The 27,373-nt window shown below is 42.0% G+C and overlaps 1 protein-coding gene and 1 pseudogene across 1 annotated transcript in view; both read right to left on the bottom strand.

The window, feature by feature from the left end:
• LOC145391150 (sulfotransferase 1A1-like) overlaps positions 1-27,373 on the bottom strand; it is a 60,739-nt gene that overhangs the window by 25,425 nt on the left and 7,941 nt on the right. The gene's annotated exons all lie outside the window — the stretch shown is intronic.
• Positions 21,226-21,341, bottom strand: LOC145391334 (5S ribosomal RNA; annotated as a pseudogene).

Here is a 27,373-nt window from a genome sequence, read left to right on the forward strand (position 1 = left end):
AGGGTAGAGATGTGGCTTGCAGTCCTATCGGACCCAGGTTCAAATCCCCGCTGGTGCAGGGAACAGTTTAAGGATTTGAATTTCATTACGGCAGAGTTTACCGATCTACCAGAAGACCCGCCGACATGTCGTAAAAATACCCCTGTCAATACCAATACATCAGTCCAGTATGAGACAGCCCATGTATTCAATATGGACGGTGGGTGTTAGCGCCGAAGTGGTGACATGTAGAGGTGTACGATATGTAGGAGGACTACTGGGCCTTGGGAGCAGGCTGAGAAGCCTATGCCCAGAGTCGAGCACATTTAAAAAAAAAAAAAAAAAAAACTTAACATATGGAGAAGCATCAGCAAGAGGACACTGCAAAAAACTGCATAAGAAGAGAGGTGATAAAGACGTAAGGAAATTCAGTTTCCCAAACAGAGCAATTGATCAATGGAATGCACTACCGAATGAAATAGTGTGTGCCAAAACAATTCACAAATTTAAGGATATGTACTATAAATATGGTTTAAGACACGGGACAGTACGAGCTTGACTCATTCCTGTAAAGATACAATTAGGTAAGAACAATTAGGTAAGAACACACACACACACACACACACGTCGAGTGGAGCTTGATACTCGCTAATGTATGGGTATAATAATAATAAAAAAAAAAATGGATTAGAAGTGAATAAAATTTACTTGCAATTACTGGTAGCATTTAGTTTGTTCACATTTTTGTTTTCACCTAACTGAGAAAAGTAGCTTATACTTACAATGAAAGGAAAAAGAAAGTTTTGTCAAGCCAAATGTTTGCAGTCAGTGGCACAGTGGTACAAGTTTTCCCAGTCTGTGTCAATTAACTAATCATTACCGTCTTGCCACCCACAGTATTCCAGAATCACACAGCATAAAGCCTATGGCCCATTGTCAGGAACTTTCCTACGACTCGCCATTAACATGTCTTCGCGTGTTGCCGCCTGTCGTCATGAGTAACGTGGCGTGACTTAGCAATGACGTAGGTGTGATTTGACGTGTCGTAGCAATAACTTGGAGATCAGATCCCGAAACCTGCTACGACATGCTGGCAGCTGCCTACTGACACCTGCCTACAGTATACTCCGCCGGACTATATACTGTATAGCCTCGCACCGAAGATCCCGGCCATTGTCTTGCAGCGTCATAATCTTAGTGGTGACTTAGCGGTAAGTTAGCAGTTCCGTAGCGTGTCGTAACTTGTCGTAGCGTATCGTGGCGTGACGTGGAGTCAAAGTGACAGTTGTTTTTTAACTGAGGGATAATCGTAGTGTGTCGTCTGGATAACGTAACGCTTTTGTAGAGTTACGTGGGATGTCATAGCAATGTCTTTGCCTTAGCACTAACGTGACTGTGTCGTGAAATGGCCGTTTAGGCCTTACCGTTGGAGGTATGATCGTGGCATTTCACCAAGATCATCCCTGGAGGGTAAGATTGTGGTGATCGAGGCTGTTCTCGAAGATGAACATGAATATGGGACACGGACTTAAGAGTGAATTAGGTTGCCAAAGTAGCTGCTGGAAAAGTGTACTTATAGCCTCCACGAAGGTCATACAGGCTGAAGACGGCATTCTGACCGGAGACTACGACTGGAACTTCCCAGTTCTCTTGGTGATGTTGCTGGACTGAGAAGAGTGAGTTTGTGGAAGGAGGGAGGCTGCGTGTGGCGTGGCACCAGTGATGCCATGAAAACTGTTCTTTTTCTTTTCTCTCACCTACTCATTACATGCACACGACACGCGTTATAACATTATTTTTTCTCATTCTCTTATTAAAAATAAGTTTCAATATTGGTATGATGTGCATAGTACAATGTTTGACAAAACGTGATATATGATTCACTTAACCTCTTTGGTTTGGGTGCCATATAAGTAAGGCACGAATTTTAGCACCACCTATTAAAACTAGTTGGATTAAACTCGTATTTTGGCATAAGGAATCCACCAGATGCTCTCTCCATGGTTGTCATGCTTCACATTCATTTAAGTCACATTCAGGCATTCGTGGGAGAAACACTGGATGTGTGTCTCCTTTATTTATTTTTTTTTTAAATGCGAGTAAGGAGGAACCAAAGGCCACGAGCCCGCAATAACTGTTCCTTTCATGAGAAAAGCAAAATACAAGAGAGCCAAATTCAAGATCCAATCATTTTGAGATGCCTGGACACCCTGCGTTTGAAAGACTGGAGATCATAGGAAGCAGGACATACAGACAGAGGGAGACAGTTCCACAGTTGACCTGTTGCATAAATGAAGGACTGGGAGTAACAGTTAACTCTTGCATTAGAGAGTTGGACAGAAAAGAGATGAGAGTTTGCTGCTAGACGGGTGCTACGCGCCCATTGTTGAGGTGGAGGAATGCAAGCAGACAGTTCAGAGGAGCAATGACCATTGAAGTAGCGATAGAAAAGAGATAAAGATGCAACATTGCGGTGAAGAGACATAGGTTGAAGGGAGTCAGTAAGAGGAGGAGAGTTAAGCCTTTGACTCCACCCTATTGAGAAGAGCTGTATGTGGGGAACCTTCCCACATATGAGAGTTGTGCTCCACACGGGGTGGATAAAACCCGTGTATAGAGTCAACAATTGTGCAGGGGTAAAGAAGGAATGGAGTCGGCTTAGCACACCTAATCTCTTGGAAGCAGATTTTACAAGAGATGTAATATGATCTTTCCAAGACAAGTCCCGAGTAAATGAAACCCTAAGCAAGTTTAAGGATGTTACAGGATTAAGCTGAATATTATTAAACATTAGTGGGTACACCTGTGGAAGATTTTGTCGGGTTGATAGGTGTAAGAACCGAGTCTTTGATGCATTAAAAACAAGATTATTTTTTTCCCAGTCAGAGATACGAGCCAAGTCAGACATTAGGTGTGCCATAGCTTCATCCCTTGTATGTTGAAGTAACTGCTGAGATGGACGTTGCGGGAACCGAATGGAAAGGTGAAGGGTGGAGTCATCAGCATATGAGTGGATAGGGTTAGATGTACAGTTTAGAAGGTCATTGATGAATAAAAGGAAGAGCGTTGGTCATAGGACAGAGCCCTGAGGAACACCACTGTTGATAGATCAAGGAGAAGAACGATGGCCGTCTACAACAGCGGCTATAGAACGACGAGAAAGGAAGCTAGAGATGAAGGCACAGATAGAATGATAGAAACCGTAATAGGGCAGTTTGGAAATTAGAGATTTATGCCAGACTCGATCGAAAGCCTTTGAGATATTAAGTGCAATGGCAAAGCTTTCGCCAAAGTCCCGAAAGGAGGATGACCAGGAATCTGAAAGGTAGGTGAGAAGATCGCCAGTGGAGCGTCCCTGATGGAACCCGTACTGACAATCAGAAAGAAGGTTGTGATAGGAAAGATGCTTTAAAATTTTTCCATTGAGAATTGACTCGAGAACTTTTGAGATACAGGATGTTAAAGCAATTGGACGATAGAGGATTGGGACTGGGTGAATGAGAGCAAACTTCCAGCAAGAAGGAAAGGTACAAGTTGACAGACAAAGGCGAAAGAGTTTCTTAGGCAGGGTGTAAGCACAGAAGCACAGTTCTTGAGAATAACAGGAAGGACTCCAGCAGGCCCATATGCTTTGTTAGTATTGAGGCTTGTGATGGCAGAAAATACATCAGCTGAAGAAATTTTAATGTCAGCCATGAGGAAGTCAGAGAGAGGAAGTGTTGGAGGAACAGCACCGGAATCGTCTAAGGTGGAATTGGAGGAGAAAGTCAGAGCGAGGAAATCTGGTTTATCAGCGGAAGAAATAGCTACAGAACCATCAGAATAGAAAGGAGGAGGGAAGGATGATGAGGTAAAATTGTTAGAAAGGTTTTTTGGCAAGGTGCCAGAAGGATCGGGAAGGATTCGAGTTGGAGAGATGAGAGCATTTGGTACGTATGAAATTATTTTTAGCAGAGCGAAGAACAGACTTAGCACGATTCCGGGCAGAAACGTATAAAAGATGTGATTCACGGGTGGGTTGGCCCCAGTATCTTTTATAGGCCCTCTCCTTGTTGCTGACAGCATTAGAACAAGCGTAATTAAACAAAGGCTTTCTTGCATTAGTCAAAGGATATGAGAAAGGAATGTATGCTTCCATGCCCGAAAGAATAACTTCCAAAATGCGCAAGGCACACTCAGATGGCTCCCAGCCATGGAAGCAATAATCATTCCAGGGAAAATCAAAGAAGTACTGCCTGACGGCCTCCCAATCCGCAGCTCCAAAGTGCCACTGATGACGTTTCTTTGGAGGGTCCACAGGTCGTACCGGAGCGATGTATTGCGTACTCAGTATGTTGAAGGACAATGAAATACGAAATATGCCACAAAAAATAAAGTTGAATTATTGATATAATTGCTAGAATATTGTACAAATTTCTGGCGTTTTGCAGGTAGAGCGTGATCACAAAATCAAACACATCAGATCCAGTCCCCCAGGAAAATCTGTGTGACCTAGATGCTCACAGCAAATGCAAAGACTAACATAGCTTTAGGAAATGTTTCTAGATGAAGAGCATTGTCAGATTTAACATTTTATTTAATGCTTCCAGTTAATGTTCCAAATTCTTAGTCAACATATTCAGTTTGAACTTCTTCCTCTTCCTACTTCTCCACCTCCTCCTCCTCCTGCTGGGAAATGGACGTTTCTTCCCACTGCTTCGTGTAAAGTGTGGATGGGGAAAAGTTTCTGTTGTTATAAGAGACACCATAATGTCTATCTGTCTATCTATCTATAGCCTGACGCCCTTATCCCGCAAAGGGCGGCCGCAGACAAAACGCCTCCAAGTCGCTCTGTCACCCACCATTCGATTGCCCTCACTCCAACTCACTCACCCTCCCTCATATACCTCTCAACTCCATCCCTCCCCCTCATCCTCGGTGTACCCCTCCCTCTTCCTCCCTCCACCTCACCAACATATACACTCTAAGTCAGTCTTTCATTCTCCATTCTCTCCACATGTCCAAACCACCTCAGTGTATTTCTCCTAATCTTCTCAACCACATCCACATCCACCCCACAACGATCCTTCACTTCCTCATTCGTCAACCTGTCCCTCTATGTCACTCCACATGCTCCTCTCAAGTAGCTCATTTCCACTGTTCTCACTCTTGACTTGTTCCCCTCTTGCAAGGTCCACGCCTCGCTTCCATACGTCAGGGTAGGGATCACAATACTATCATGCAGTGACTTCTTAACTTCCATACTCACCTCCCTATTTCTCATCACTGCTTTCAGTGAACCAACAACCTTCCTTCCCTGCTGTACCCTTTCACGTACTTCATCCCCCAAAGTTCCATCCTTACTCATCACACTACCCAAGTACTTGAATGCACTCACATCCTCCATATCCTCACCATCCAACCACACTGTACATTCTGTGACTTCATTCCTCTCAAACACCATAACTTTACTCTAATTTACTTTAACTTTCCTCTTCCTCTTCCTACACACTGTCCCAAATTCATTCACCAAACTCTTATGTGTGTGGAGGCTCCCCACATACAGCTCTTCTCAATAGGGTGGAGTCAAAGGCTTTTCGTCTCATTAACTCTCCTCCTCTTACTGACTCCCCTCAACCTCTGTCTCTTCGCCGCACTGTTGCATCTTTATCTCTTTTCTATCGCTGCTTTAATGGTCACTGCTCCTCTGAACTGTTCTGCATGCATTCCTCCACCTCTACGAAGAGCGCGTAGCACCCACCTAGCAGCAAACTCTCATCGCTTTTCTGCCCAACTCTCTAATGCAAGAGTTAACCGTTACTCCCAGTCCTTCATTTATGCAACAAGTCAACTCTGGAACTGTCTCCCTCGTCTGTATTTCCTGCTGCCTATGATCTCCAGTCTTTCAAACTCCGTGTGTCCAGGCATCTCGAAATGATCGGATCTTGAATTTGGCTCTCTATTGTATTTTGTTTTCTCTTGGAGGGAACTGTTTTGCGGGCTCATGACCTTTGGTTCCTTCTTCCTCGCATAAAAAAAAAAAACTCCCAATCATCTTCACTCAACAATACTGTATCATCAGCAAACAGCAACACCGGAATCTTCCAAATCTCACCCTCGTTCATTAGAGCCACCCCCACATCCACTGCCCTACCTTGCACCTCCTTTACAACCCATCCATGTATATATTAAACAGCCATGGAGACATCACACAACACTGTTTCAGTCCCGCATTGAGATCAAAGAACTCACTCAGCTCACCATCCACTCGCACCGTAGCCTTAGTTCCTTCGTACATACTCTTCACAGGACTCAACAATTTCCCCTCCACTCCATATATTCTTAATACCTTCCACATACCTTGCCTATCTATTCTGTCATAAGCTTTCTCCAAGTCCATGAAGGCAGCATACACTTTCTTTCCCTTCTCTAGATACTTCTCCACTAAACATCTTAGAACAAATATCTGATCTACACATCCTTTTCCCTTCCTAAATCCCCCTTGTTCTTCTCCAACTAGCTCCTCTGTCATATGCTTAACCCTATCAATGAGTATTCTACCATATATTTTTCCAGTCACAGTAAGAACGCAAATACCTCTATGGTTACCACATACTTCTTTCTCCCCCTTTCCATTGTATAAAGGGAACAATTTTACCTGATTTTCAGTCCTCTGAACCCTTCCCTCTTCCCAAGCCAATCTACACAACTTCCATATCCACTGCACAACAATCTCACCCCCATACCTCAGCATTTCATCACACACTCCATCAATTCGTGGGGCCTCTTCCATCTTTATCTTCTTCATTGCTTCCACTACTTCCGCTCAACTGATCTCTTCCTCCCTCCTCTCATCTCTTCTTCTCCCAGCCATTCCCCAACCACTTATACTCTCACCATAATGTAATGTTAGTATTTAAAATTTGTATAGTTGCATGATTCTCTTTAAATACTGCAACTTGAATATATTCAGGTCAGTTATTAATTTCGTTTTGCAGATGAATCGTATATAATAATTGCACAGTAATATTGTTGCATTATGGTATTACTACTTGATGCTAAATTATCAACAAGTGGAATGTGTGCTGTCGTCGCCTCATGGGAAAAAATAATATCCAAAGTAGATGCTTAAGTTTCAAAGTAATAATAAATCATGTGTTTAATAGAAAGAAAGGTTTTGCATCATGTCTAACTTCTCATCAGAGCTTTACCTTTAGCAACCAGGTCCTCAATCTATGCTATACTTGAATCTTCTGGGATATTTGCATTAACGTAATGGCTATGTCCCCCCCTCACCTCAAACAAGGAAATCACAAAACTATGGGAAATATAATGATTTTGCCCGGTAAAATAGGCAATACATTAACCCATACATCTCTGAAACCTGTAACATTCATGGCTCCAAAAAGCATGGTAACGACTAACAGTCATATGCTTCATAATGTGATGCGAACTTTCCCATCGACTACCAAGTTTTGTATTTTTTTTGGTAACAGAACAGAGGAAGAAAAAACAAATGAATAAAATTAAATCCATACACCAGATTACTAACGTCCTTCATTCGTAAAATATCTGTAACAGTTGGACTTGAACAGCTGTTGGTTGGGTTTGGGCGGAAACAACCCTGGGGAAGCAAATTCCAGAGACATGCAATTCGGGGAATAAAGAATTCTGATAGGCAGAAGTTCTGCAATATGGCTGAGTGACATTCCAGTCATGAGCGCTATCAGATGCCCGTGCAGCACGAGGAAAGGCATGGGGAGGTGGCATAATGGGTGCAACTTCGTCTGAGCATTTGCCATAAAAGTATCTGTACAATAATGCAAGGGAGGCAACATTCCCTCTTACTTGAAGGGGAGGTAATTTATTTATAATAGCAGGGTTATTAATAATTCCAACAGCTTTGTCTTGAATTTTGTCTAGTTGCTTTAATGCAACCTCTCCACATGCATTCCACAAGGGTGAGCAATATTCAAGCTGAGAGCGCACATGACTCTTATAAATTATAGCTAACTGCTCGTCAGTGAAGAAGTTTCGGACTCTGTACAACAATTGAAGTTTCTTTGAGGCGGTTTTAGCAAGTGATCTATCATGAGAGGTCCAGCTGAGGGCATTGTTTAGTGAGACAGCGAGAATTTTATACTTTTGGAGATGGGTATATTAGCAGCACAGAAGGTAATATATGAATCTGGCAATTTCTGTTTATTAGTAAATTGTATATGTATTTGGTTTTACTACCATCAAATGAGAATAGGTTGTTTTGTCCCTGTTCATTGATCGTAGATAAGTCTTGATTTATGGAGATGGCTGTACTGCGGTGAGAGTTTAGAGATATTAGAATTTGTAAATGGGTGTCTGAGTGTGAAAGAACTGTGAAGTGTTGAGTCATATGCATATGAATGGATGGGATTATGGGTGACAGATAAGAGATCATTAATATGAACCAGGAACATGGTTGGCACCAGAACTGATCCCTGTGGCACGCCGGCATTAACTGAGTGGAAACTGGAATATACATCATCTACTTTTACTCTTATTTTTCTGTTACTGGATATGAGGAAAGCAGAGGAACAAAAGACGTTAGTTCATAGCAAAGGAATTTAGACAGAAGGGAACGGTGCCATACTCTCTCAAAAGCTTTAGAAATATCAAGGGCAACAGCATGAGTTTCTCCATGTAGGTCGATTGATTGATGGATGGTATAAGTCAGGAGATTGAGTATGTCAATGGTGGATCATTTGTGGCGATAACCATATTGTCTATCACTAAGTTGTTGGACTGAAGATGTTTAACAATGTGCAAATTAATTAAAATTTCAAATACTTTACCAAGAGAAGATGTGCCAGCTATTGGTCTATAATCAGAGGGGTCAGAAGAACTTCCTTTCTTTGGAAATGGGTGGGTATTGGCTTCTTTCCATGAATTAGGGAATGAAGTACGTATGCATAGTCTGAATAATTTAGCTAGAACAGAGGAAAGTTCTGGGGAACACTTTTTCAAAACAATTGAAGGAATTCCATCCGGGCCTGGAGCTTCGTTGGTTGGTAAATTGTCTAGGATGGATTTTACATATCTTGTCTTTTTTTTTAAGCGGAACAATTTCGGGAGAGCCAAGTTCTAATAATGGGACGTTCTGGCTGACTTTCTATAAAGTAGAATTTCTAGCTCATGTACTGGCAAAGATAATTGTTTTCCCACGCGGGTCATTTGTAATTATGCCATCTGAAGATTTTAGTGGGGGATAGATGAAGACTTGTTAAAGTTATTATCGAAAGAATTAAGAGTTGACCAGAATATTCTATTGTCATTATGGCTGCTAAGTAGTTTTGATGTTTTGATGCTTGATTTTGAAGAAAATTTTATTTAGCGAGAATTATTTCAGCTTTTAATGGCTTCTAGCAATTTTAATTTTAAACGGTGTAACTTCAAACATGTACATTTTCATGCATAATTTTCCCATTTAATTCTTTGGTTTTTCATGTTCTACCCCTTGCTTATTTACATATTAACCTATCTCTCCGTACCACGCCTTTCTCTACCTTTCAGACTTCATCCTGCTGTCAGTCAGTATTCACTTCTAGTTTTAAGCAATCTTCCAAATATTAAATCTCTCTCTCTCTCTCTCTCTCTCTCTCTCTCTCTCTCTCTCTCTCTCTCTCTCCAGGCAAGTGAGGCAGAGTACACTATCCATTATTTATGCGGTTAGTTTGCATAGATGAATATGTTGTAAGCAGGAAGACTGGAGCCATACTTTCCTTGTTTCCGTACGGTTATTGCTACAACTGGTTATAAGACGCATCAGAATTTTAGGTGGATCGCCAGTCAAGCGAGGCATATCTCACAAAGTAGACAGAATGGCGGTGACACAGTGCGCTAACTCGCCTCAGCCACCCTCAGAAAGGATTTGAAAACATAACTATTCTTTTCATTGATTTGCTCACTTGTCACCAACGATGGTAGATACCTAATGGTTACGTTGTTAGGGATGGACAGGATTTATTAGTATAATATACAAGATCGTCGCCCGTGTGTTAACGTCTCATTGTATTTGTACTTGGTTCCGCCTGCATCCATTCTCATGTTAATGGGGTTAACCACATTTGCATTATCTTCGGCTATTCATGTGCTAATGATTCAAGGATTTTGCCAATAACATGACAGGTTAATATCTTGTCATAATGCTATCTATCTATCTATATACCTAGGCTGCTTCCCCCAAGGATAGGGAGGTAGCCGAGACAGGACGACACACTCCCAACTTACTCATCCATTCAAACACATTCATCCGCATCTTAGTCCCAAAGGGGAGAAGGGACAGATCCTCACCACACCACACCGCACAAGGGTCAACTGTGCACTGCAATCAGTGACATCCGCAGCGGGGTCCGACAGCAGAGCTGGTTTACCCCTGCCACATCATAATAGACCCATCTCCTTACCCACACCTGACCTGATTAGCTGATCAGACCAAATGCGGGAGAATATCCCCTCAGGGATGCATCATCATTTATTCATTCACAGTTTCTCTCCATTTATTTCTGTCATGCACAGCCACTCTTCCTCTCCATTTATTTCTGTCATGCACAACCACTCTTCCTTGCTCAACAGCCATTCCTCTTGCATCCAACGCTCTCTTCACACTGTCCATCCACCCTATTCGTGATCTCCCTCTCAGCCTTACACCTCTCACATCAGATCTAGTTATCTTTTTCATGAATCGCACATTATCCATTCTCTCCATATGCCCAAACCATCGCAACACCTGCTGCTTAACTCGATCAGCCATCTCCCGAACAACTCCAGTTCTCCTGCGCACTTCATCATTTCTCACTCGATCCATAAGCGTCTCTTCACAGATATTCCTCAGACACCTCATCTCCATTACATTCAAACTTTTCCTCTCTGCTACACCCATATAACGCAGTCAGTACCACAACACCATACAGCCTTCTCTTTACATCCATTCTAAGCGAACGACATCTAAACACTGTTTTCATTCCTCCCAGCATATATCATAATGCGATATATAATATTTGTCAGGATTTGAATTAATATGATTTAATAAGTGCGAGCCTTTTAATTTTAAACTTCATTTGGTTCTCAGACATTAAAAAAAAAAAATCTAATAATTCTATTCAGAACCCACAGACCCGAACGGACCTAAAGATGACGATGAAGTACAGGACAAGGAACATATTAAGGGTGGTGACATGGAAAGTGAGAGGTGCGTATAATGAAGTGAAAGAATAATCGTTCGAGTGGTTGAGAATGCAAAAGCTGACATATGCGGACTGACTGAGACCACATGAGAAGATTAGAGAGTGCGAGTATGGATTGAATGTATTTCCTGAAGTAGATGAGAATGTAAGGGCAATGGAGGGTGCATATATTGTTGTATGCAAGAGTTGGAAGAGAGTATAAGGGAGTATGGATCAATTGAAGCCCTGATTGTATGGCTAAGAAATGCAGTGGGTATATGAGCGGGGGCAACTGTCTGCGTGAATGTCCAAACAGAAGATCAAATGGCTAGAGTCAAAAGATTAGTTTTGGGTGAAAGTGGAAGCCTGCATGGAAAATTCTGATTGAAGTGAGAGTGTTTTTGATTGGAAATATGAATGAAAAAGAGAGAAATGTCAGGGTAGATGGGGTGGATGGCGAATGAGAAGTAGGCTGCCTTCTGAAGTGAATGGCAGTGGAAGTGCTCTGGTAGACTTGGCAATAGCTGACACCTTCTTTAGGCACAAAAAGATCCACAGGTACTATTGGCCACAAGTATTCTTACATATCTCAGCTTAGCTTCTCAACAGATTTCAACTGGTAACACTGACCCCATGTCCAGAAGTACGATATTCTATGTTCCTCTCTAATTTTCCCTTCACATACTTCTAGCTATTTATGGCACGATATTCTATTAATATTGTTATTAATCCCTCCATTCAGCCAAATGTTTATTTATTCTGATATTACTTCATGAATGAAGAAAAATGGTCTCTCTCCACTTCTTCCTCCATACTTCCCTCTCTTTTTCTCTCTCTAAAATACCCGCCACCTCCTGGCCACCCACCCCCACCACCCCCCACCCCACCGCCAAGCCAGTACCACACCGCCACCCCAGGCGGACACCACGGCGGGGCTATTGACCCGGAACAAGAGGGTCACCGGGACACCCCTGTCCCGAGTCCCTCTTCCCCGCAACTGTCACAACACCAAGTAAGCGGGAAGAGGCAACGACCCTGCGAGTGGGGCACACTTCACCAGGTTCGGGGTGGGACTGATCCAGAGTCAGTCCCAGGCAACACCGTGGTACGGCCACCATACATACCGGGGAAGGAGCGATCACTGTTCGCCCTTCAGTTGTTTTCCCCTGTGACACCGCCATCACGGCCACCGTACGTGAAGGGGGAGGGAGTGGCCACCATATGCCCCTCAGTCACAGCCACCTCTGGGGACGGCCTCGGGGCGTTAGGTATTGAACACGCCCCGACTGGCAGAGAGAGGAATAGTGGAACTGCGATCACGGACACTGTACATGATGGGGAGGGAGTGGCCACCGTACGCCCCTCATCCACTATTTCCTCCTACTACGGTAGTAACACCGCGTTCACGGCCACCGTACGTGACGGGGAAGGAGCGGCCACCATACGCCCTTCAGTTACTTCCCGAAGGGCAGACAGGCCCACGGCTATGGCCTTTGTACGTACCAGGGTAAGTAGACCCTCGGCTGTGGCCTCTGTACGTACCAGAGAGGGCGCTGCCCCTGTGCACCCCTCTCCTGCCTTTTCCTCCTACTATGGGAGTAACACCGCATTCATGGCCACCATATGTGATGGGAAAGGAGCGGCCACTGTACGCCCTTCAGTTACTTCCCGACAGGTAGGCAGGCCCATGGCTACGGCTGCAGTGTTTGCAAGGGTAAGGAGACCCTCGGCTACGGCCTCAGCACACACTGGAGAGGGCGCTGCCCCAGTGCACCCCTCTCCTGCCTTTTCCTCCTTCGGGAGCAGCACCGTCAGCACTATCTTAGTACGTGTGAGGGAAGGAGCGGCCACTGTACGCCCTTCAGCTGCTAGCCCTAGGAGTCAAGAAACCTCATTCACGGCCACCGTACATGACGGGGAGAGAGTGGCCACTGTGCGCCCCTCATTCGTGATTCCGAAGGCCCTCCCGAAGCAGGAGGTCCCTTGCACGGCCAACCCCTTTCCTCTCGGCTGTGTGGGACGCCCTTTGTCAGGAGCGGTTCCCTGGAGGTGCTGTCGGAGTGGTGGCGTGGCCCAGTCCAAGCCCTACCACCTACCCCTGGGAGGTCCTTGTCCCTGACGGACACCTGACAGAGGCGGCGCAGCAGTTCACCCCTGACGGCGCTTTCTCCTGTAGGCGGCCGCAGTCCCTGGACTCCCAGGTCTGGTCAGCAGCCCCCAGGCCCAGACAACCCGGGCTCTCTCTCTCCTCGGAGCCAGAGGCACCAGGCCCGCCTCCTGCAGCTGTTTGGCCCTAGTCCCGAGGGTCACCTCTCAGGTCGAGGCCCCCAGACCGGAAGGCCTCCCTGCACACCACCGACGAGGCCCCAGTGAGAGGGCCGCCTCTCAGGTCGAGGCCCCCAGACAGGAGGGCCTCCCTGCACCCCAACAACAACTACGACCCAGGCAGTGACGCCCCTGCGGGCAGTGCATTAGGGCTCCCCGTAGGGCCCCTCTCTCACGCCCTGGACTCGCAACAGGTGATGCCCAGGAAAAATATGGGTACACAGTGACTAATAACGCTAGTGTCATGAACAGTCAAGATAGAAGTGCACAGTGATAAGTGACAGAGTAAAGGCCCAAGTAATATATAAGTGACTAAAGTTACCGACAGTGTATAGTGACCCGGTACTTGGCAGAGCAGAAAAGATCAATAACTATATACGGGAGGACTTATAGAAATCGTGTGTCGAGATCAGAGGTGTGCGGGCATCATCAGAAACTTGTGAACTAGTGCTACTGCGACTAAATGACTTCCGCGAGTGTCGCGACCCGCACCCTACCCACTTATGATAATATTCATTCCCCCAACTCTTGGTCACGTCCTCTCCTAGTGTATCGAACTTAACATATAAAACGCCATCTCTGCCTAGAAACTATACGGGTATTATAATATTAAAACCAAATATCCATGTATAAGTGAAGAGTGACATATTGTGAGTGTGACTATAATCATTTGTATTAAAGACTAACTCTGTGTTTCCTGTCTCCACACATATCCAATATATCTCTTTGTGTATATTGTAACGGTGTAAGAATTAAGACAATAGATGTGTTAACGTGTACTGCCTGGTTTTTATGTCCTGTTTCTTTGTGGGTGCTTTACTCCCGGTCCGGAAAGAGGACCCCTCTCAGTCGCTGGTGTTTTTAGGACGAGAGGTCAGACTAAAAACACCCAGCATAACACTCATACTCCCTCCCTCCCATTCCCCATTTCCTCTCTCATTATCCTCCCCTCCTCTCTCTCATTTTCTCTTCCTGGTTCCCCTTATTCTCTCTCCCTTCCATTCCCCCTTCTCTCTCTCTCTTTCTCACACACACACACACACACACACACACACACACACACACACACACACACACACACACACACAGCTATTTACCTCGCTTGAGACGATACTTCTCTCGTCTATTATGCCAATATCGATGAGTTGTTTTTGTTAATCCATCCATCCAGCCAATAATTTCTCTATGGTATTTGTTCTAATATTCTGAAATTAGCAAATTGGATTCGTGTCTAAAGAGTCACGAAATCAAGGCTCTTGCCGATCACCAGGTGTGGGAGGGACTCCGCATTTACTGCTAGTCCATATCCATTCCCTCCCCCGAGTCTGACGACTCTTGCTAGCATTAGCACAGCCCGGTTGGGCTTTGACTTTCCGAGGTACCTGTTCAGCCTTGGTCAGTTGTGGAATAATTATGATATTTAAAAAATCAACAACTGGTCTCTCCTCCCTCTATCCCTCTCTCTCTTCACCCCTCCTTCTCTTTGCCCCCTCCCCATCTCCAAATGTTTTTAAATGCGACGCCTCTTGGACGAACGCCTCGCTACACAGGCAACCTGTGGTCTGTGGCCCGCATATATACATACATATATATATATATATATATATATATATATATATATATATATACGCTAGAGAGAGAGAGAGAGAGAGAGAGAGAGAGAGAGAGAGAGAGAGAGAGAGAGACAGAGATGCCGTACCTACTGTATTTCACCTGCGGGTATTTGCCAAGCTCAAGTGTCAGGGGAATACCTCTCTCTCTCTCTCTCTCTCTCTCTCTCTCTCTCTCTCTCTCTCTCTCTCTCTCTCTCTCTCTCTCTCTCTAATTTCCTAACACTTCTGTTTTTTTCGTCGGTATTTTGAAGGGTTTGAATTAATGTAAAATTGTTACAAGAATTATTTTCACATATATAGGTCGGTAGAATTAATATTTTGTTGCATTCACCAATTGTTTCGTTATACCTAACCTCTTCACTCATATTTCAATGAATCTATCACAATTTCATTATGGAAATTATATAAATAATTGTATGTTTAATGAAAATATTGTTATGGTGCACTGATAATGCCCTAGGTACGCGCCCGTCGTAGAGATGGAGGAATGCATGCAGACAGTGCAGAGGAACAGTGACCATTGAAGTAGCAATAGAAAAAAGATAAAGATGCAACAGTGTGGCAAAGAGATAGAGGTTGAAGGAAGGCAGTAGGAGGAGGAGAGTTAATGAGACGAAAAGCCTTTGACTCCACCCTATTGAGAAGAGTTGTATGTGGGGAGCCTCCCCACATATTCCACACAGGAGCAGATAAAACCCGTGTATAGAGTCAACGATTGTGCAGGGGTAAAGAAGGAATGGAGACGGCTTAGCACACCCAATCTCTTAGAAGCAGATTTCACAAGAGATGTAATATGATCTTTCCAAGATAAGTCCTGAGTGAATGAAACCCCAGCCATATTCAAGGATAATGCAGGATTAAGCTGAATATTATTAAACATCAGTGGGTACACCTGTGGAAGATTTTGTTGGGTTGATAGGTGTAAGAACTGAGTCTTTGGTGCATTAAAAACAACAAGATTATTTTTTTCCCAGTCAGAGATACGAGCCAAGTCAGACATTATGTGTGCCATAGCCTCATCCCTTGTTTGTTGTTATATGCCCTCTCACTATTGTGACTTTGTATCTATTCCACGGCAAGTCTCTTTTCTTTTGATTTTTTACATTCTGTATTAACACATTACTTTATTTTCATTTGTTTCTTTGTGCTGTGAGATGTAATTTTGGACTCATGTTTCATAAAATTCCCAGAATTTTCTATATATAACAATTAAATCTTGTCATCTAAGCTCCTTTTCCCAATCTGTTTCTAAGAAATACTTCTTTAGGTCTTGGTAGTTGCCCTTTTCTCAGTTTATGTTCTTTTTTTGTAACTCATTACTGTTAACTATGTCATGTGCAACCCTGAAGTTCTATCTATAGCCAGACGCCCTAATCCCGCAAAGGGTGGCTGCAGACAAAACGCCTCCAAGTCGCTCTGTCACCCACCATTTGACTACCCGCCCCCCCACTCGCTCCCCCCTCCCTCATATACCTCTCAACTCCATCCCTTCACCTCATCCTCGGTCTTCCCCTCCCTCTCCCTCCCTCCACCTCACCTACATACACCCTCTTAGTCAGTCTTTCATTCTCCATTCTCTCTACATGTCCAAACCACCTCAGCGTATTTCTCCTAATTCTCTGTCACATCTACATACTGAAGTTGCAATTTAATAATGCATTGTCACTCTTGCTGAATGGAGGGTGATTCATTGTATTGCCAATATCATTTTCTTGCCTAGTATATATAAGATATAGTACTGACAAGTGCTCATGGGCCCTTCGGGCCCCTTGCACTTTGCTCCTGCGGAAGGCTCTTGCGTTTATGTGCTGTTCTAGTGTAACGTTGTAATGTGGATTTTTTGCAGCTAAGCAATTGATCGTGTTATTTGCAGCTTTGGGAATGGAACCCAAGTTGTCTGAACGCTAGTCCGAAGTACACACACAGACACACAGCTACTGCTACAGTTTATTTTAGTTCTACCTCTGGGCAAAAAATTCTACGGAGATGCTATGCCGGGCTCCGGGACCAGCGTTTATTGATGAAAATGTGATCACTTATTAAATATAGTAAAAGTTTTTCAATCGTGATGGGACCAATTTTTTTTTTTTACATCAGCTATTTTTTTGCAGTTTTTGTGCCAATGTAAGGTGCGATTTGAATGTGTAGTTTCGGCTGCCCAAAATACACAGACACGCGGCTACTGCTATAGTATATTAGACAGATCATCAAGTCCCCTTTCTCTGGTGTTTTCCTTTACGTTCTGTGTTAGGAAAAACTCTTGCACAAGATCCAGGAGCTTTTATCCCAATAGCTTTCATGGCCTCTTACATCTAGAGTATTGCAGTTTATATTTGTACTGAAATCTCCAGTTAATATAATTCTTTCAGATTTATCTTCCATTCTGTATATTAATGCTCTTAAACCCTGAATAGTACTCTCTACCAGGTCTTCATATTTGCCTCTTTCCCAAGTGTTTGTTTTGGGTGACATGTAAAAATTAGCCACAATTATTTTCCCTTCTGATGTGTTAATCTCTACTGCAATCAGTTCTACTTGTGAAGGTATATCCAGTTCTATTTCTTTGACTTGTAGATTTTTCATTGTTAATATTATAACTCCACCTCCTTTTTTTAAATTGCTATCTCTTCTCCATATATTGTTATCCTCTAGGTTTAGGGCATCGTTTGATATCATTGAGGTTAATTTTGTTTCCATTAGGCAAATATTATGTGGTTCCTTTTCTTTAGTATAGTCTTTCATCTCTAATAATTTAGATACCATTCCGTCTAATCTGAGTACATCAAATTAACTCTTACAAGCCAGGGGTTTTTCAATGTCATGATCCTCCCTACGGGGGATTTTGTTATTTTGGAAAAAAAATTCCCTTACTTAAAACCCTAATATCGGCCAAACTATTACAACTAGAGAAAACATTGAAGATACATAAGGCTCACCAACTCCTCTTTCAAATGAAAGTATCCCCCATATCTACATGTGGTCCTGTCGATGATTAAGGATAAGTTAAGTTCAAAGAGTGGCAGGAAGATGTTTGCAGCTATACAAGTCAAATGGTGTTGCTCTGCGACCAAAATTGTGACGGCTATACTCGTCAACTGGTGCATAGGCGTTAATCATCTTGTTTACATACTTGCCATAGTTTGAATCTTCTTTTTTTTCTCTGCTGGTTGTGTACCACTTTCATACCTGCAGTTCAATTACTTTGTAAAAAATTTACTCTTCTATTCCTCTGGTCTTTCCTCGTTCTTTGTTTTTGCATCCTCTCTGTTCTTTAGCATTCCCAATTCCTCTTGACTTAGGCATCTATTTATCTGTGCTTTTATAAATTCCTATTTTTCCATGAATTTCTTGGCATTTTCCAATATTTCCTCTACAGTGTTTTTGCACTCCAGAAGGTTGCTTTGAGGGGCCTTGACTTACATCTCTCATATTTCCTTAGACTTTTATGTTCTATATCTTTATCACAGATATCCTCTGATACTTGCTTCAGTATGTTCACTATATTTTCCATCTACTTTTTGTCTCTTGGGATTCTGTTTTTCATTTCTCCTTCACCTATGCCGCTGATTACTGTAAATTTGTTAATCTCTACAGCTTCCCTGACTAGTTTTATGTTGTCTTTTATGATTTCTTTCACTTCCTTTCTTGCACGTTTTTCTTCTTCCTTTGTATTTAAATCCTTCTTTATTTTCACCAATTCAGCACAAGTAGTTTGTACCTCATCCTGGTAATTTCTCACCATTTCATTTACCTGAGTTATTTTCAGTATTACTACTTTGGTCTATCAGAATGCTTGCTTGCCTGATTTTCTCCGTATCGTTTCTGAAATCATCCATAATTCTCACATGGTTGACAACTGCACATCCCATTTCATTAGTCTTCGTTCTCAGTGAATTTATATCAACTGATAGTTCATCTATTGTTGTGGCATTTCTGTTTGTTTCCTTTATTAATTCTTAATTTTCTCCTGTCTGCATAGCTCATTCTTGATTTCATCGATTTCCATTTGAAAAGTTTTTTCTAGTCTTTTTACTTTTTCAACTAACTAATTGTAAGTTTCCTTTTCAACCAGTTCTGGGTAGATGTCATATCCTGTTTTTTACCTTTGTCTCTTCTCTTAGCACCTTCTAAAGGCATCTTTCCAAAATATGAAGCCATCTTAAAGAAAACATAATCTCTGCTAATAGTAGTTGCATCACTGTCGTCTGTTCGTCTTAATGTTGTCTAGCTGATGTAAGAAAACTTAGGACATTCCTAGACACTGATTTATAGATACTACGCTTTTGTTGCTATTACTTGTTTTACTATGTTGGATCTTCACGTAAATTAACCTAAATGAGCTTGACCCATAAACAGATACAACTTAGGTATCATCAGAGCGGAGCACAGTAATATACATCCGACTCGTGTGTTGTCTCTCTCGTGTGTGTGTGTGTGTGTTCTTACCTTACCTAATTGTTCTTACCTAATTGTATCTTTACAGGAATGAGTCAAGCTCGTACTGTCCCGTGTCTTAAACCATATTTATCGTACATATCCCTAAATTTGTGAATTGTTTTGGCACACACTATTTCATTCGGTAGTGCATTCCATTGATCAATTGCTCTGTTTGGGAAACTGAATTTCCTTACGTCATTATCACCTCTCTTCTTATGCAGTTTTTTGCAGTGTCCTCTTGCTGATGCTTCTCCATATGTTAAGTAATCATTTATGTCTATTTTCTCCTTTCCTGATATGCACTTATATAGCATTATCATGTCACCTCTTTTCCTTCTCTCCTGTAGTGTTGGTAGATTCAGTTTATTTAGTCTTTCTTCGTAGCTTAGGTCCCTTAAACTTGGTATCCATTTTGTAGCGGCCCTTTGAACTTTTTCAATCTTGTCTATGTGTTTCTTGAGATGAGGACTCCAGACTACTGATGCATACTCCAGGGTTGGTCTGATGAATGATGTTATTATCCTTCTTAGCATGTCATCATTTATGTATCTGAATGCTATTCTCATATTTGCAAGCAGTGTATACATGTTCCGTACCTTCTCGCTGATGTGGTCAGCCGGAGATAGTCTGTTATTGATAATCACACCTAGGTCCTTCTCTCTTTCTGATGTGTGTAGGGTTTTATTTCCTAACTTATAATCCCAATCAGGTCTTTTTCCACTTTTACCAAACTTGATTACATGACACTTGTCCACATTGAATTCCATTTGCCATGTATTACTCCATTCATGAAGTTTATTTAATTCTTCTTGTAGCTCTTTACAAGAGTCTGTGTTAGTAATTCTCCTTTGTATTTTTGCATCATCTGCAAACATATTTAGATAGCTTTCTTTTCCAGTGTTACTGTTTATATCATTTATATACACTAAAAACGTGATTGGTGCCAGTACTGAACCCTGTGGTACTCCACTAGTCACTTCTTTCCATGATGACTAGTTTCCCCTTAGTATTGTTCTCATTTCTCTTTTTATGAGAAAATCTTGCATCCAACAAAACAGTTTGCCTCGAATTCCTCCTTGATGGTACAGTTTCCATAAAATTCTTTGGTGTGGTACTATGTCAAAAGCTTTCTTGAAATCTAAATAGATACTGTCCACCCACCCTTCTCTTTCCTGTATTGTGTTTGTTACTCTGTCATAGTAGCTCAACAGATTAACAACACATGATTTTCCTTTTCTGAAACCAAACTGTCTTTCTTGTATCATACTGTGTTCTTCTAGATGATTTACCCAAGCTTTTCTTATAAGCTTTTCTAATATCTTGCTTATAACACTGGTCAGTGATACTGGTCGGTAGTTGAGTGGATTTTGTCTATTCCCTTTCTTGAATAAGGGGACAATATTTGCCTTTTTCCAAGTATCAGGTAGTTTACCTTGACTCAAGGATTTCTTGAAAATTAAAAATAATAGTTTACTTAACTCCTTTGCACATTCTTGTAGCACCCAACATGAAATTTCATCAGGACCATTTGCTTTTCCTCTGTCTCCTCCTGTTTTACTTTTTCTCATTCATTCATTCATTGCCAGACGCCATGTATCCCAAACGGGGTGGCCAAGGCTTAGAGTTAATTGTTTTACAGGGAGGGGCACTACTTCTCCACCAACCCCACTTGACACGTAGGGAGAACGTTATGCCAACAGCATCTGGTGTTCCCAGGCGGTCACCCATCCAAGTACTAACCAGACCCAACGTTGCTTAACTTCGCTGATCGGACGGGAAGCGGTGTACTCAACGTGGTACTTTTTCTGCTATTTGTATATCTGGTAGTATGTGTGGACATGCATGTACCACATAGTCCCTCTCCAAATATTTTTCTTCTGTAAAAACTGATCGGAAATTTTTATTTAGTGCTTCACAAATATCTTTCTTTTGTGTATAGGTGATTCCCTCGTCCGTAATGGATTGTATTATATCTTTTACTTTGGTTTTGCTTCTGATGTAGCTGTAAAATAGCTTCGGTTGATCACTACTTTTATTTATTATATCCTCCTCAAACTGTTTTTGGGCTTCCCTCCTTATTCTTGTATAATCGTTTCTTGCCTGTTTGTAATTATTATATGCCCTTTCACTATTGCATCTTCTGTATCTATTCCACAACAAATCTCTTCTTTCTTTTGATTTTTTACATTCTGTATTGAACCATTTCTGTATTTTCTTGTCTGCTTCTTTGTGCTGTGGGATGTACATATTTCATAAAATTCACAGAATTTTTTATATACAGCATTTAAATCTTGTCATTTTCCTAATCAACTAAGAAATACTTCTTTAGGTCTTGATAATTTCCCTTTTTATAGTTTAGGCTCTTTTTGTAACTTTCATTGCTGTTAACTATGTCATATGCTATCCTGAAGTTGCAATTTAGTACTGCATGATCGCTTTTGCCGAGTGGAGGGTGATATGTTAAACTGTCCGTATCATTTTCTTGTCTAGTAAATATGAGATCTAGCATTGAAGGTACATCGAGTCCTCTTTTTCTGGTGGTTTCCCTCACATGTTGCGGTAGGAAAAACTCTTGCACGAGATCCAGGAGCTTTTGGTCCCAACAGCTTTCTTGGCTAATTATATCTAGAGTATTCCAATTCATATTTGTATTAAAATCTCCAGTTAGTATAATTCTTTCCGATTTTTCTTCCATTTTACGTAGTAATGCTCTTAATCTCTGAATTGTACTCTCTGCCAGGTCCTCATATTCGTCTCTTTCCCATGTGTTTGATCTGGGTGGCATGTACAAATTGGCTACAATTACTTTCCCTTCAGATGTGTTGATCTCTACTGCAATCAGTTCTACTTGTGAGGGTATATTTTGTTTTATTTCATTGACTTTTAGATTTTTCTTAGTTAATAATTCCTCCTCCTTTTTTTAAGTTTCTATCTCTTCTCCATATATTGTATTCCTCTAAGTTTAGTATGTCATTGGATATCCTTGGTGTTAATTTTGTTTCAGTTAGGAATATTATATGTGTTTCATTTTCTCTGACATAATCATTCATCTCTAGTAATTTAGATACCATTCCATCCACATTTGAGTACATCAACTTTATCATCTTGTTTATATACTTGTCATGACGTGTGTGTGTGTGTGTGTGTGTGTGTGTGTGTGTGTGTGTGTGTGTGTGAGAGAGAGAGAGAGAGAGAGAGAGAGAGAGAGAGAGAGAGAGTCTGTCTGTCTGTCTGTAAGGTGGGGTGGTGGAGGCGAGCAGGCAGCCTGGCTTCAAAAGGTTGTTGCTATGGTTACCGGCCTACCAGCACCAAGTGCGACCGATTATGGAAAATTATTCACGTAAATAGTGTTTGTGGTGTATTTTGGTGTTCTGGATTTGTTATCTGAGTGTTATTGTTGTGGAGGGTTATTGTAAGCTTTAGTAGTGTCACCGAACCTTCGCAACGCATACTGACATTGGCAAAAAAAACAACAAAAATTGCCCTCATTCCCCACTCACTCACTTCCTACACGCACTTCACGGACCATCTGATGCAATCAGCTTGAAATTGAAGGATAGTTGAGTAATATGAGACCTTGTTTGTTTTATGTGATTAAATATTAACTGAGATATGAAGGTTTAATAATAGACGATTTTCCCGATTTTTCTCGGGAATGCCTGGCTGGGGGGAGCGCTCACGACAACATCTGTCTGATAGGAGGGGTTAATTAACTTGAAATACTTTACCAAGAGAAGATGTGACAGCTATTGGTCTGTCATCAGAGGGGTCAGAGGAACTTCCTTTCTTTGGAACTGGGTGGATATTGGCTTCTTTCCATGAATTACGGAATGAAGAACGCATGCATAGGCTAAATAATTTAACTAGAACAGAGGCAAGTTCTGGGGAACACTTTTTCAAAACAATTGGAGGAATTCCAGCTGGACCTGGAGCTTTGTTGGCTTGTAAATTGTCAAGCATGGATTTTACGTATCTTGTCTGTATTTTAAGTGGAACAATTTCGGGAGAGTCAAGTTCTAGTACAGGGACGTTCTGGCTGTCTTCCTCTATTGTAGAATTTCTGGCAAATGTACTGGCAAAGATATTTGCTTTCCCAAGTGGGTCATTTGTAATGTTGCCATCTGAAGATTTTAGTGGGGGAATGGATGATGACATGTTTAAGTTATTATTGAAGGAACTGAGAGAGGACCAGAATATTCTGTTGTCATTAGGGTTGTTAGGTAGTTTTGAAGCTTGATTTTGAAGAAAGTTTGATTTAGTGAGATTTATTACAGCTTTTGCATGGTTTCTAACAGTTTTAAATTGACAGAGTGATTCAGATGTTTTTGATTTTAAGTACGAGTTATATGCTAACGACTTTTGGGCTGTTGCTCTGGCACAGTTGCTATCAAACTATTTTGGGGAGTTCTATTTTTAGTAAATTGCTGACGATATGGATAAATCCATACCAGCTAGTATTAATGCATTAATGTGGGACTGGGTAGAACTGGCATCACTAAAGAAGAAAGAATGCCATGGAATGTCAGCAAGATAATTTCTAAATCCATCCCAGTTTGCCCTATCAAAGTGCCATCATGTCACCCTGACAGGTTCAGAATGGGGAAGTTTGGGGAGGCTAATTAATGAGGCTTTGATGAGATTATGATCAGAGGATCCAAGTGGTGACAGTACTTCTGCCCTGTATTGATCTGGATTATTTGTCAGGAACAGATCCAAGAGATGGACATTATGGTCAGGATTATTTGGTATTCTGGTTGGTTGCTTTACCAACAGCGTGAGATTAAACGATTCTGCAAGAAGCACACACTCTAGACCAGCATCGTCAGTCCTGGCAGAATGCAATAACCATTCAATATATGTATGTTAAAATCACCCAGAATGGGAATTTCGGTGCTAAGGGCAAGGTTAAGGTTAATCAATTGTGTGGATATGGAGTCATATGCACTGGTTTCTGAAGAAGCACTGGGAGAGTGATAGACTACACTGATATATTTGGTAATATTTAGATAATCTAGTTTATACAGCGAGTAGTCAAAATTACTTGAAGTGATGTTTAAAACAGTGTCAACTGCAAATTCAGATTTGATGTAACAGCAGGTGCTGCCCTTGTTACGGAATTTGTGAGGAGATGGTAATCAGGAAAACAAAACTGGGACATTTTGGTAGAGGGTGAGATTTGTGTTTCTGTGAGGGACAGGGCCAGAGGGGATATGAACTGAATTTAAATTGGTGCTAAGACCACGGAAACTGGTGAATAAGGCCACACCTTCACTTCTCTGCTGACGAGCATGACTGGAATTTGCAACAGTCGCTGCTGGCACAGTTGCTTGATGGTGACCGGGAGGACCCTGTACCACCAGCCCTACCCTGCCAGCGGTGGCAATCCGAGATACCACCTCGTTTGCTAGTAATAATTCAGTGACCATTGCTAGATGGAATGGAAATATAGAAGGTGTGATATCTTCAGTGCATATAGCGTGGTGTAGACAGTTCAAGGTAAAGGTATTAAGAGAGTATGCTGGCCTACTCTCTGTGTAAATGAAAGCACTGAAAATGTTCAGGAAAGGGAGATGGTCAGGATCAAGTCCTGAGGGCTGGTGAAACGGGAGCTCCAGCTCTCCCTGTCATCAGTTTGCCATCCACCCAGGGAGTACTGCCCTGTTTGACTGGTGCTGACACGCATGAATGGGAAAAAATGAATCGGGACACTTGTTCCTACAAAGGAGCTGGCAAACTGCCAAGTTGGAATGGGGTTCTTCCCGGAGGATTCACGGCAAAATGAGGAGGTTTAGTTTCCGGGGAGAAGGTGCTTATGCTTCCTTGCACCCAGGCCAACGGCGGCACCACAGGAAGGCTCCTCTCGGCTGCCTGTAGGTGATTGCAAAACACAGAACAAAAACTGGGTTAATTCGGGGCCTCTTAATGCTACAGTGGATCCATGCACATCGTTAGAAAGTTTATGGAAAGTGTGAAAGGAAGGATATTATCTATAAATTTTGTACCATATTGCTGAAATAACCAATAAATGCCAAAATGAGAACCAAAATTTTAAACTTCAGGCTTCAATGAAACTAAACACAACACTGGAAATTTTAGAAAAAATTAATATGGCAGGGAACTGTGAAGTTTCTCAAAGTGTCACAGTGTGGCTAAAAAGAAGTCAAAAAGCTAAGACTGAGCTCTGAAATCTATATTATCTGGGAAACTAAAGTACAGGGGGGGCAAGTACATATGGAAAACCTATGGAAGACTAATGGGTCCTATAGGTCTCTCTCTCTCTCTCTCTCTCTCTCTCTCTCTCTCTCTATATATATATATATATATATATACACACACACACACACAAGTGCTCGTGGGCCCTTCGGGCCTCTCTCACTTGCTCCTGTGGAGGCCTCTTGCACTTATGTGCTGTTCTAGTGTAACGTTGTCACTTGGATTTTTTGCAGCTAACCAATTGATCGTGTTATTTGAAGCTTCGGGAATGGAACTCAAGTTGTGTGAACACAAGTCCGAAATACTTAAGTTGTACCTGTGGGCAAAAAAATCTACGGAGATCCTATGCCGAGCGCCAGGAGCAGCGTTTTTTGGTCAAAATGTGATCTCTTATTAAATATAATAAAAGTTTTTCAGTCGTGATGGGACCAAGTTTTTTCACATCAGCGAATTTTTTGCGATTTCTGTGCCAATTTTGGTGCGGTTTGAATGTGTAGTTTCGGCCACCCAAAACACACACACACACACACACACACACACACACACACACACACACACACACACGGCTAGTGCTACATTTTATATGTATATTGTATATAATATATACAGTATATATGTATATATATATATAATATACATCGTACTTCGAAAAAAGTCAAAGTGCCCCAAGTTGCATACAAAAAACGGTCATATAAGAAAATACGATTATTAAAGCAGACTCCTGGTATCACTGCAAATAACGTAAGCTCACTTGCTTGGCTGAGGACGTACCAAATATTCAAGTGTTGTTGTTGTCACTGTTGCTGTTGCGCTTCCCCCGCCTGTCTGATCAAGACAACCCGTCCACAGCAGGTGAACAGCTGCACTTTGGTGTTGTTCCATATGTTCCCTAAACCGCTGATACTGTGTCTGCATCGTAGTGTGGCATGTACTGTGCAGTGTTCCATTGTGTGTACAGAGCCGTTCCTACCACTAGGTGACCGCCTAGGGCAGGTTGACTGGAAGGACGCCAATTTCCGCCAAATATGAAAATATTCAATTAAATTCTTGCAGATCAAGCATCCTTTAGGTGCGACAGTAATAGAAGTAATTTCCACAAAATGTTTGCATATCTTCCAAGCCTAAAATTCATTAAAATCTGAAGGAGGGAACAGCGCCACATTCGCTTAGGGCATCTGATACCTGTGGAATGGGACTGTGTGTGTTATACAGTGTGAACTTATTCTACAGGTCAGACGAGTGTCTTCTCTGTGACCTTCCAGTCCAAATCTAAGCTGGTAGCTGACTAGGGCTGGGTGAAGTTCTGCTCTAAACTGAGGTAGATGAACTTTATCATGCTTATTAAAGGGCACCGCCCATAGATGGATGTCAGGAGGGGGTGATTGTGATATAGTATTCTGATCGAGGTGTTGTATTGCCCTGTGCATGAAGTAAGAATGTAGGTATTTCTTCATCACTAGTACTGGAATGTCTGGAGGTGCTATATTGTTGAATTGTTGAAATAGATTTAACAGTGTTAGTGTGGTGATTATTTTATGTGCCTTTGTGTGTTGTGTATGTCTGTCATGTAATGACATGGGTGTTGTGTACTGGTACAGGCTGATGCATAGAATTGTGTGCCACTCATAT

Source organism: Coenobita brevimanus, chromosome 17, assembly GCF_032717465.1.
Source record: "Coenobita brevimanus isolate Jiangsu-jjx chromosome 17, ASM3271746v2, whole genome shotgun sequence".
Taxonomy (NCBI): domain Eukaryota; kingdom Metazoa; phylum Arthropoda; class Malacostraca; order Decapoda; family Coenobitidae; genus Coenobita; species Coenobita brevimanus.